Source organism: Hordeum vulgare, chromosome 4H (assembly GCF_904849725.1).
Source record: "Hordeum vulgare subsp. vulgare chromosome 4H, MorexV3_pseudomolecules_assembly, whole genome shotgun sequence".
Classification (NCBI taxonomy): Eukaryota; Viridiplantae; Streptophyta; class Magnoliopsida; order Poales; family Poaceae; genus Hordeum; species Hordeum vulgare.
Window position 1 is genome coordinate 345,769,763 of NC_058521.1, and position 13,114 is coordinate 345,782,876.

Consider the following 13,114-nt stretch of genomic DNA (forward strand, 5'->3'; position numbering starts at 1 on the left):
TAAACACTATTAAATATAATGCACCTATATACTTGGTAAAAGGTGGAAGGCTCGGCCTTTCTAGCCTGGTGTTTTGTTCCACCTTTGTCGCCTTAGTTTCGGCTACCGGTGTTATGTTCCATAAACGAGCGCTCCTAACATGCTTGGGGTTGTTATCATGACCCCCTAGATTCTCGTTTTGGGATAAAGCTCATCTCGCAAGGCCCAACATTGGTACTATATTTGCCCAACATAATAATTCCGTTAATACTGAAAACATAGGGCGTCATGAACCCGAGGAGTAATTCTACATAATACAGGGGGGCCAGTGCTGAATGTGTTGGTCCCAAATGGTCTGCCTGCAGGGCCACCGCGAGGAGACTCGAGGTTTGGTTCTCGTACCTAGTTCCATCCGGTCGTGTCCTGAGAACGAGATACATGGCTCCTATCGGGTTCGTCGACACGCCGGGTGGCCTTGCTGGACTTGTTTTACCTTTCGCGAGCGTCTTGTGCGAGGAATTCCGAGGATGCTTTGGGTTATCTCGAGGTTGAGGTTTTCCAATAGGAACCCGAGGAGATCACGAGTTTCCCTGATCGAGGTCATTCCGTTGCAGCATGTGGTAGTTTGTGATGGAAAAGTTGGAGCACCCCTGTAGGGTTAAATCTTTCGGAAAGCCGTGCCCGTGGTTATGTGGCAACGTGGAAACTTTGTTTAACATCCGGTTCTTGATAACTTGAAGTTAACTTAACTAAAACTTGCCAACTGAGTGCATAACTGTGACTGTCTCTTTTGTGAGCTCCTTCTCCGATCGAGGACACGATGGGGTTATGTCTGACGTAAGTAGGTGTTCAGGATCATTCATTTGATCATAAGTAGTTCATGTCCGCTGCGTGTAGATGTTCCCCCTCTTTATTCTTGTACTCGTAAGTTAGACACTAAATAAATTCTTAGTCGCTTGCTGCAGCCTCACCACTTAACCATACCTCACCCAATAGGCTTTGCTAGTCTTGATACCTTTGGAAATGAGATTGTTGAGTCTGTGTAGCTCACAGATTACTACAACACCAGTTGCAGCTACAGGTAAAGGCTTATTTGACGTGAGCGCGTTGATTGTTCATTTGGTGTTTCTTCTTCTTCTTCTTCTTCTTCTTCTTCTTCTTCTTCTTCGATCTAGGATGGGTTCGAGGCCGGCATCCTAGGATAGCAAGGATGGACGTCGTTCTTTTATCGTTGTTTTTGTCCGTAGTCGGACCCTGCTCTTATTCATGGTGATTGTATGTATTGTACTGATAGGACTCTGATGTAGCTTGTGGCGAGTGTAAGCCAATTCCATATACTCATCTTTTCAGTACATGTACTTGTAACGATATCCATTATTGCGAAACGATGAGATGCGCTTCTATCCCTGTCGAGGCCTTCACGCCAAAATAAGGGTAGGGTCGCATCTTGGGCGTTACATTTCTGTTTGAGGTCAAACTCGGTGGGTCCAAAATTTGAAAGTTGGTGATACCGAATTTGAGTATGTGGAATTGGACAGAATGGTTATGTGGGAAAAATGACTGAGTATTTTGGTGGCTATCTTTGAGCACTTTGAGCAATCTGTTCATTTTAGTACCTCACCCACTTTTAATAGTATTGGCTTTCCTATGGATGCGAAAGTGATTTATCGCAAATATAAAATGAAGAGTCTTCTAGGTTGAAGCTTGAGACAATCTTATTCCTTTCTTGCATCAAGGGGCATCTCCACATAAGCCTTTAGCCATAACATCTTTTGAAATTTTCCAAAATATACTTGGAAACATATGTTGTGATCAATTATCAAAACCACCCTTGGGAGCAATTGTTCTTTGAGTTAGTTTGTGATGGATGAGTTGGAGCTCCCCTGCAGGATTAAATCTTTCTAAAAGCCATGCCCGCGATTATGTGGCAACTTGAAAATTGTTTAACACCTGGTTATAGAAAATTTGAAGTAAACTAAAAAAATACACCAACTATGTGCGTAACCATGACTATCTCTTCGTATGAGGCTTGAACCAAGAAGAGAACATGCTGGGTTTAGGTTTGACTCTTAAGTAGGTGTTCAGGATCACTTCTTGATCATTACTAGTTCAGTTTCGTTATGCGTAGATCACTCTTCTTATACTTGTAATCGTTAGTTAGCTAGATATCAAATGCTTATAGCTTGCTGCAGTCTCACCACTTAATCATTCCTTGGCAATTAAGCTTTGTTGGTCTTGATTCCCTTGGTAATGAGATTGTTCAGTCCTCATGGCTCATGGATTACTACAAGAACATATGCAAGTACACGTAAACTCATGCTTTGACGTGAGAGCAATGATTGTTCTATTTGGAGTTTCTTCTTCTTCATCGATGATAGGACGGGTTCAAGGTTGATAGCCTGAGATACTAAGATGGATGTCATTTTATCATTTGATTTCATACGTTGTGGGACCATGCTTTTATGTATGATGATTGCTATGGATGATTGTATTTGAGATGATCATGATTTACCTTGTGGCGAGTGTAAGCCAATTGCATATACTCATTCCCTCTTTACATGTACTTGTAATGATATCCATACTTGTGAAACGATGAGATCCGCTTTGATCCCCATTGAGGCCCTCGAGCCATGATGAGGATAGTATCGCATCCTGGGCATTACCCCCCCCCCCCAAGATCCATTGTTGGCCCTAAGCTCATTTTGTCCAAATCTCTCTCCCTATGCACAAAACTTGTTGATATTCTAGCGCTTCGAGGATATGGCCTCTATCTACACTTCCACAAAAGAAGTTTGATGCCCCCATTAAACCTTGCGGATATTGTTACTCTTGAGTGATTGGGCACCCTAGACGAAAGATGTCACCAAAAAGACATAATCCATCGTGGTGAAGCTTTGTGGTGTTGTTGGGAGCCTTCGATTAAGTTGAGGAAATTGCTCCAACCTTCTTTGTAAAGGTTTGGTCGCCACATTTAAGGGCACCACTAGTGGAATCACAACATCTTGCATTGTGAGAAAACGTGAAGAGAATATGGCTGCCCTATGTGGCATGAAACACCATGTTAAAGTAGGGGATTATTGCAGGGTGTGGGAGAGTGGACCGATGCAAAGAGATGAGGAAGGTGATGAAGACCGTGATGTTGATGAAGATGATCACCGGGGTGATGGTTCCCCTGGCGACACACCGGCACCACCGAGAGAGAAGGGGAGAGATAGTCCCCACTAACGCTTTGTCACACCCATGTTTTACCACTACTCACTAAGTCAACAAATCTCGAAAACTAGGACCAATTAATTTTTTTGTATGCTTATGATGCTTGACTTGTTTGCTCTTGCTTGTGTCTTCGTTAGGGATTTTAAAAATTCAGAAAAGCCCTCCTACTCTCCAGACTGACCTCCTGGCTTCAAATATTTTCCCAAGGACCATACTTTGTGTATAATACCTAGAACTATCTTTCTCAAATATTACTTTAACCAAAAACCTTCTCTTTAATTTAAAATTTCAAAATCCCCTAAGTTGGGATTTGTACTACTAGTCCTCAAATTAGGGAAGTTGTTTTGCCCAACATATTTTATTTAAATCCTCCTATAAAAGACACTTACCAAAACCACAAAATTATTATTTTAAAGATTATTTTCCTATTTTAATTGAATACCTTTTTCTAAGGCCAGAAATGGTATTTTGTGAAGATTTTTTTTCCTTGCTTCCAAAATATTTGAGAAAATTTAGGGAAACTCATTGGACATGTATTTTCCATATATAAAAGTTTCAACACATGGCCATGTTCAAAATATTGGAGAAAACCCTTTAAAACCATTTTTGTTCATCTCACGTATTTGAAATATTTCTATAAGAAATATTCTCAAATACTTCAAGTACAATTCTACCAAGTCTCACATGATATAAGTTATTATCTTGCTAAATTTCATCTCAATCCAAATTTATTTGATTCACCAAAATATTCCAAAACCATCTCTATCCAGAACCAAATTTGAGAAGGTATACATTGCCAAGTTTCTCTTTTTCTGCTCAAATTTGATGGATATGTTCCAATACCCTAATGATGCATCCTCACCAAGTGGTGCGTCAAGAAGAACATGTCCACTTGTCCAAAGCCCCTCAAAACCACTTCTGCTGATTTCTTCAATTGGCAACATTTGCATTGTCAAGTTTCTCTAGTTGGACCCAAATTTTTTGGGCTTTCGCTACTCCTCAAATAATTCCACCACACCATGTGGTGCATTAGGGTGAATTAGTTTGCATGGGTGTATATAAAGAAAACAATTTCTGCCCTTTTCTAGGGTTTCTAAAGTTTACATTGTCAACTTTCATCATATAATCTCAAAATTGGTGATCATGGCCAAATGGTGTTACCCTTTACCCCTGGTAAATATAAGGGTCATTAGATAACCCTAGATGCCCTAGGACTGCATCAAAGACCTTCAGCCATAAGCTTGTGGACAAGCAAAGTTGACCCAAAAAGATTCTCCTTGCCTCCAAATATTTACCACAGTATCTTATAACCTTGTTTTACATCTAGTAACTTTGCCGTAGCCTTAGATCAATAATTGGTGGTGCTGGGGGGATAACTTCCTCACTTACACTCTCTGGTTTCCTTGGGATTACCTCGTTTGCCCTTCTCCCATTATTTCTGTTCATGCAAATGCCCCCAAATATTTCCACAACACCTCTACTGTGCTAATGCATCTTGCCACACCCAAAAGTGGCAGGCTGATATGGGAAATATGAGCTATTCATCTAAACCTAAGATTTGGTAGCAAATTTAGGATTGAACTACAAGTGTTAGCTACGCTTGTGTCTTAAGGCTGAAATTTGGTGTGTTTGTAGTACTTGCATACCTAATAATTCTAGACAAGGTTTCGCACCCAATGCCCTGTAGTATAACCCCTTTTGAATGATCCCAAGTTTGTTGTATGAAACTTACTTCAAGTAGAAACCCCTTGTACCCTACCCCTTATCCTCTCAAACCTCTCCAGTGCTCTCTTGCATGCGTGCTCACACGTTAGACAACTTTTCCCGACCAAAATGTTGCCCTGGACACAAGCTGCTGTGGTGACCACGCCGTTGGCATGTAACAATGGTGCTATGCCCAGCAACTTTGTCCTGTAGCTCGTGGCAGGCTATGGCAAGATGCCCACGCGCCCCAGGGAACCCCTCTCGACCTCCCATGCTCATCCCTGACACCAAGAATCCGCCAAGACGACTCTGGCATACGTTCTCCCTGCACGCGTAGAGCATCCGAGGCCACCCCGAGCTCCCTCTGCTCGCCCCTGCCTTAAGGGCCTCTCCCCGAGCGCCCCTCTCTGCTCTCTCTTGCTCCCACTCTCTCCCACGGACCCCTAGGTCCGTTTCCCCCTCCTCTCATGCCCTTCTTCCACCCACATGGACGCAGCTCTCCCGTCGGATCCCATTCAAATTCGAGCACTACACTCGCTCGCCTTCTCTCTAGAGCCCCCCTAGGAACCAGCATCTCCTCGACTCCCTTCCCATGCGCCCTATTTTGATCCCCCAATGGCCAAGGCGCCACGCCATTCAACAATGGTGGCCTCCTCCATGTCCGTCCATACCCTCGCCACTACGCCTCTCCCCCGTGGTCGTATAGCACCTATGGCCTGGTCGCCGGAGAAGCGGCGGGTAGCGCCGGCAAAAACCGTCAGCATCCCCCCTAATTGCCCTGGTGGAGTTTGTGGGAGGATGAAGAAGGAAAGCCTAACCCGTGGGCCCCCCATATCAGCGGCACACCGACCGGGCACGATGCTATAAGTGGAGGTGCCCATCACAGACCGCGTGCCCTGCGCGGAAGGCGTAAAGCCTTCTAATACGCCTTCGGCGACGCCTTTAAGTATCCTGCCGAGTAACTGGGCCGCCCAATTCATTATCCTGTGTCCTGGGTGTTGTTTAGCCCCGCTGATAAATGGCATTTATGTTTTTCTTTATTTCACACGATTCAAAAATCAAAGGTTTACGAAAACCCCGTCGAGTGCCACTAATGCTCGAGGGTGATGATGAGTTAGGTGGCCACTTTTGGTGAAGTGGTGCACTGGGTATTTTGAGTGTGTATGGTTTTGGAATTGGGATTAGATTTATGATGTGTCGACCGTCCCAACCTTACATGTACGACCATGTTACCCCTTTATGGGACGAGGCTTTGTTGATTACTCTGGTCGGTGCTTGCAAAGAGCCACAATACTAGTGCCGGGAGTGATGTGTGGTCACTGTCGTGATGGGGTCGTGTGACATAGGGCGACTATGACGTTTTTATGTGTTCCAGGCACACCGTTGGTCCCCTCATGGATGATACTGTCCAGATTCGGTGCTCGTAAGACGTACATCATGTGGGTTGGGTACGAATCGAGTGGACCTCTTTGTCTAGTATCGTTAGGGGAAAGGAATTGATCGGATACTTACCTCGGGTATGTTATATACCGCGAGTCATGGATGACACGGAAGTTTCCCTCATTTTGTGGGTACAGCGTACAACCTGTGCAGAGTGTAAAACTATTCGAATAGTCATGTCCACGGTCAAGGACAGTTGGGTAATCCTGCTTAAACTACGTCCAGTCGTTTCCGCATCAACCAAGTGTGTGTGAGTGTGTGGTGTTAATAAAAAACAGTTGATATGACCAAGTTTGGTTACTTGGCACAAGGGTTGAACCCAGAGTGTTCAACCCTTGACAGATATATTGATATCTCTAACCTGTTCTTCAAATCAACATCTAGTTTATGATGCATACCCATGAACAAGTTTATTCTTAGACAAGTTGCTATCCACCAAAGATGCATATTACTTGTTATACTACCAATTGCATTGTTCATATCATGGGCTGTTTGCGAGTACATTCAAAGTACTCATTGGCTTGCCACTGGTTATTTCATTGACCAGGTATGAGTGAACCGGATAAATGAAGAGTAACTTGGTGATGTTCCTGCGAACTAGGACGCTTCCTAGTCAGAATGCCTGTAGGTTAACGTTGATGGCATGGGTTCACGCTTTCTACCAATATTTCCGCTATTGGTCCAGTTTGGTGTGTTGGCCCTCAAGGCCTTATATATGTAAGACTTGACCGATATGGTCATTTATTGTATCAAATGGTATGTATGGGTGTAAGACTCTTGTTATTCAGTTTTTGTGTGTTCGATGAGCATTGATCTCTGGGATCACTTAGCATGTTCATTAGGCGATCTCGACTGGTAAGTCGGGGTCCCCACATTCTAATAGCCAGAGGTGTTCTATAAAAATAAAACCCCTAATTCAGAGGAATTTTATTTCTCTGCTTGTGGTGTTGCTTATTGCGGTTTCTTCCCCTGATAGTTGAGGAAATAGACGAAGTTCTCGGAGTAGACTAGAAGCTCGTGAAGTCCTTGAAGACTTTGTTGGACCACGCAAGCAGCCCTTTGACCATGACTATGAAACCATTTTGTGCATGTCATATGACACTTACTTTGTAGCATTTGAATCATGTTGAATTGGTGACCAACTTGATGGGTTATCTCCGATAACTCCTCATTGATACTTGCACTTGGGCATGACCCTACCTTTTCTATGAGGGTTGTGGGGGTGGGAAGTAGATATCATGCTAAGTAGTTTCTACGCAAGTGGGATGGGAATATGCATGATGAAAGAAAACGGAATGATTTGAAAGACTTTTCAAAAAACCCAACGGGTTCCACTAATTCCCGAGGGGAATGGTGTTGAGCTAGGTACCCAATTAAGAAAGAAGTGGTGTACCGAGGCAAGTGAGGGTGTTGATTTTGAAAACGGATTGGTTTAAGTTGCAAACTTTACTCCAACCTTACATGTGCGACAATAATACCCCTATATGGGACAAGTCTTTCTTGATTACTTTGGTCAATGATAGCAGAGAGCCCGCATTACTAGTGGCGGGAGTGGCATGGTCACTCTCCATACGGGGTCGTGCCAAGAAAGGATAACCATGGCCTATTTTCACATACACCGGGTACACTGTTGCATGCCCTCGTGAGTGATACATTTGATGTACATCATGAGGGATTGTCACCAACGAGTGGAGTCTTTGCTAGTATCGTCATGGGAAAGGCATTGTTCGGGTACTTAACTCGGGTATGAGAAATACCGCGAGTTGTGGATTGACACGGAAGTTTCCCGAGTCTTGTGAGTAAAGTGTGCATGCTTTGTAGAGTGTAAGGAAAGTTTGATGTCTGCTCTTGGGCTACGCCCATGTTTAACAAACTGTTTGTGTGGTGTGAGAATGATGGTACTTGACCTAAGTTGTATGACTTGACATAATGGAGGAACATGAGATGTTCTACACCTGTTTATATTGATATTTTTAATTTGTTCATACGGATGTCAGTTACTTCATGATGCATACCTTCATAAGATATTGATCATGTCATTGCACTTGAAAATAAGCTTTCGGCAAATTTACCTACTTAGTGCTATATCTTTCATTGTTATTGCCTTGTTACAAACATGGGTTGCTTGCAATTACATTCAAAGTACTCATTGGCTTGCCACTAGTTATTTTATTGACCAAGCATGAGAGAACATGATACGATGAAGAATACGTTGTTGACGTTCATGCGAGCTAGGACGCTTCCCATTCAGAATACCTGTAGGGTTAAAGTAGAGGGCACGACTTTACGCTATCGTTGAAGATTTCCGCTGCAATGTATATGAAGACTTGTCAATGAAGGCCATATTCGGGTAAAATGGTACATAATGGATGTAAGACTCTTGTTTTTCAGTTTTTGTGTGTTCATTGAGGATTGATCTTAGGGGTCACTATCCACGTACATTCAGTGATCACGATTTATGAGTCGGGGTCCCCACAGGCTTCCTCCTCCATGGCCTCTCCCTAGATGGGGAGAGGTTCGCCCCACTAGTCTTGGCCTTTATGGCTCCCAGAGGGTCGAGAGCCCCTCCGAGATTGGATCTCTCTTTCCGTTTCTCTCATGTTTTCGGTGTTGTTTTCTCGCCCTTCACCATTTCTTAAATATGCGGACATCCTTAGCTCTGACCGGGCTGAAACTTTGAGGGTATTTTTATCTAGAAATTATCTTTTTTGCGGAGAATAAGGGCCCCCAACTAAGTTAAGGGGTTGACACAAGGTGTAATGTTGTGGCCACCCACTAGCCGCACCATGTTGGCTTGTGGGGCCCTCGGGCATTGTGTTGCATTGATTATTCTTCCCAAAATTCACATATATTCCAAAAAGAAATATCTGTAAAGTTTTATCGCGTTTGTACTTCATTTGATATGAATTTTCTGCGAAATATAAAACACACAAAAAGTAGAAACTCGCACTTTGCACTGAATAAGTAATTTAATCCCAAAAATAATATAAAATGTTGCCAAAATTTTATGAAAGTTGTAGAATATTAGCATCAATACCTCATTAATTATCGATATGTTGGAGACGCATCGGGGATGTGTACAAAGGACATCTTGACTGGCACAAGTCCTGCTTCAGGAATCACTTCTCCCGCGGAAGGCCCTATCCGTCTTGAGGGGTTGTCCCGATAATTATGATAACAATATCACACAATAGCATTCGGTGTTTAACAACTAAACCTCGTGAATCCTCGAGGGAATGATCCATGTTACCTTACCAAACCTTACTTTCACTAGTGTTCGGTATAACACTTCATGGTCACCTTGCTCCTAGCCTCACCGTTGCTCAACCTCCATAATATTGGGTACCCGCATGGATGAAGATCACAGACAAGACAAGAGGCACTTCACGAAACAATTTTATTTCACACATATGAGACATTGCGTCAAAGACTTGTATTGATCCTTCGACAAATACCTGGGTTTGCAAGGCTCATGCCTCACCCCATACCTTACTGAAGTACTCACATATGAAGATGAGATCGCGAGAATAGAACATTGACAAACACAACTTGGGATTGATTGATTGCAATATGTCTTACAATGGATGCCTTGTGTGATGCCCAATTTACATATATGAACTAGATGAGAGAGCACTATGGTGGTGGAGATGGTTGTGGATATAAAAATGGCAGCGACTAGGGTTTGTGGATGATGAAGATGATGAATAGGTTCTGGTTGTGCTCGACGTTGTCCTGTTAACATTTCGACGGGTCCCCTTTATAAAAGTTGTTCGCGTGGATGACCTGCCTCGGTTTCCCTGCCAAATGACCACTCTTGCGAATGTGTGCGCTCGCATGGAACACTTTACTTTGCCCTGGATGGCCTCTGGCGCCGCCTCGTGATTGATTCTTCCTCTATTTTCCTTCCTTTCCATTTCCCATGTGATTTCTTAACTTTTTAGCCTATTTCCCATGGATAAATATTAAAGAGGGGATTTGTGGAAACCTTTGCATTCCTTAGTCATTAATGGAAATATCAGAGCGAATATCTCTCTTCTAATAAATATCTTAGTTTAAATGACGTTGAAATGAGTGTAAAAATATAACTCGTCAAGTCCCCCAATCTTAAACTTGATCATCATCAAGCAACATAGATAGATATCTGAAGCATAAGGAACTCAATTGTTTAAACTTAAATAATGAGAAGGTTTTGGTTCACTTACGATCTGTATGCCTAAATATCCCTCCACTTCTTTACTTGAAAACTTAGCATAGATATATCAGTGATATGGTTATAGTGAAGGATGAGTCAAGCAAACATAACCAACAAAAATTTATGGTCTACTCTATAAAACAACTTTGCAACACTTCATTCCCTTTAATCTAGACAACACTTGCTTGCCAGAAATGCATGGAAGAGCTTCTTTTGACACAACCATGAAAATGTAAGTTATGGAGTAGAAGGCATGTAGTAAAATATGATGCTCAAGTTCTCATGAGCACACCCACAATTGTCTCCTCCTATAGGCTCTTAAACAGTTTGTTTCAATCATTGTTTGTCGTAACTTTGATTATCACATGAAGGAGATTATGCCAAGTAAGTGATCATGCATAGTGTTTTTTTTGTGGCTTAATGTTTGGGAACTATGAACCTTTAGAAATAGTGTCTCTTTTGACATCTTTTTATCAGTTCCCTTTATTTACCACATACACCCCCCTCTTTTGACCTCTTTTGATCAGTTCCCTTTATTTACCACATACAAACTCATAGCCGAAATCTGAGTTGTCGCTCATGGTGGATCGTTCATTGGCTAGCAGAGTCCTCAACATAACATCAAAAAGGGTGAGGAAGCCGTATGTACACACGTAAACGCATATCTAGTAGCAAAGGCCATGGCACCGGCTGGAGGCTGTAACACCATGTTCAGAGATTCAACATAGATTTTTGGCATAATCTTCCCCACCATTCAACTAAGTTCCTCTAGAAAATTTAATCCGCAAGTTCTAGAAAGTCTATTGAAATTAACAACATGAGGTTGAGCATGTTAAATATCACTTCCACTAGAATTTATCAACTCCCAAGTCTTGAGAGACTTCCTCTTGTGCATAGTTACTTTGGGTAAATATTGTTTCATTTAAAAACTGTCTCACGACAAGTCTTAGTTGGGCAAAAATTTATTTTAGTTACTAGAGAAAAACCTTTGTATCAACTATCAAGACTTACTCCCATCTGCATACATTACGCATACAACTACTACATCTACTCTAAGTATCCAAGTACAAAAGATGGTTGTCGTAGGACATACCTTCACGGTTGCAAATTTACACACCTCTCTTCCTTACTCTTCGTTCCTCTTTGTCCGTCATAGATCAACTCCTATGAAAAGAAAATGCAATCGGACTCCAATGGGATAAATGAAGAACAAGAGCAGAGCAAAGCTTATTCTATTTTTTGTTTTTTTTTTGAGAACTTACTTGCAACCGAAAAATCATAAAGTAAAAATAAAAATAATAAATAAAAAGCAAATAAAACAAAAGTGTTGGAACAAACCAACACGGGTGTTCTGAACCTCCTCGAGCTTAAGTGCAACCTCATTACAATTTATTCAAATACCGCCACACCTTGATGTAGAAGTGGAGATAACCTACTCCCGCCTGGCTTAGGCTTTTGTAAGCCCAAACTGGTGAGATCATTGTGGTAGTTGTTTAAGAGCCTACTCCCGCCTATTGTTGGAGAAGTTCATGTTCATGTAGGCGGACGTGCCTACCAAGGACAATTCGAGGTTGCTCATACCATGGATAGAGCCCTGAAGGTTGTTGAAGTCCATGTAGGTTGTGTGGTCTTGTTGGGGCTGCTCCTTCTCTTTGTCGGTAGTGAGTTCTTCATCTACTGTTCTGGTTCTGGCCCTTCTTGGGCATAAGTTGCATCTCCTGCCCATGCAACATAATGTAGTTGTCCATTCCCGATGGAGAAACGGTTAGGCATACGTGTGTGTAATAAGTACGCTACTCCAGGAATTCTGATGCGATGACGGAAATTACAAACTACTACCATACTAGCGCTAGCAAGAACATGAATGTTAGCAAGAGTGTTACCCACAATGGGGCGGAGATGATTGTAGTTGATATCAAGGGAGTTGGCCAACATAGTGATCACTCCTCCACACACGATATCTCCATGTGCATGATTTGCTTGATGCACGAGGTGTAGTAAAAGTACTGCCCCTAAGTTGGGCGAATAACCGACGTCCAGGTTTTCTGCTTTCCTGAGAACTAGAATTTTCTCATCCTTCACCTTAGAAACTTAAACTCATGCCTGAAATGAGTTAGTGATAACATAGTAGAAATAACATATAGCAGGAATTTCAATGCAACTAGCTCTTTGCATAGAGCCACGATGACTCATCTGGTAAAAGGATTGTCTTGGGTGCGGGTCAGTGAAATCACAAACATATCTAAAATCATATTCATTGTTGGCAAAGCCAACGTGGTTAGAATACTCATATAAAGCCCAAGATGCGGTACTATCCTCATCATGGCTTAAGTCCTCGATGGGGATAGAAGCGCATATCCTTGTTTCACAAGAACATATATCATCACACATACATGTAAAGAGGAGATGAGTATATGGAGTTGAAATACACTCACCACAAGCTAAATAACGTCATTCAAATACAATTATCCATACGAGCATCATCCGAAAAATAGGGTCCAACTACGGACAAAATTAAATGGGAAAAAGATGATATCTATCCTGCTAATCCTAGCCTGCCAGCCAAGGCATCCCTCCGACTCGGAT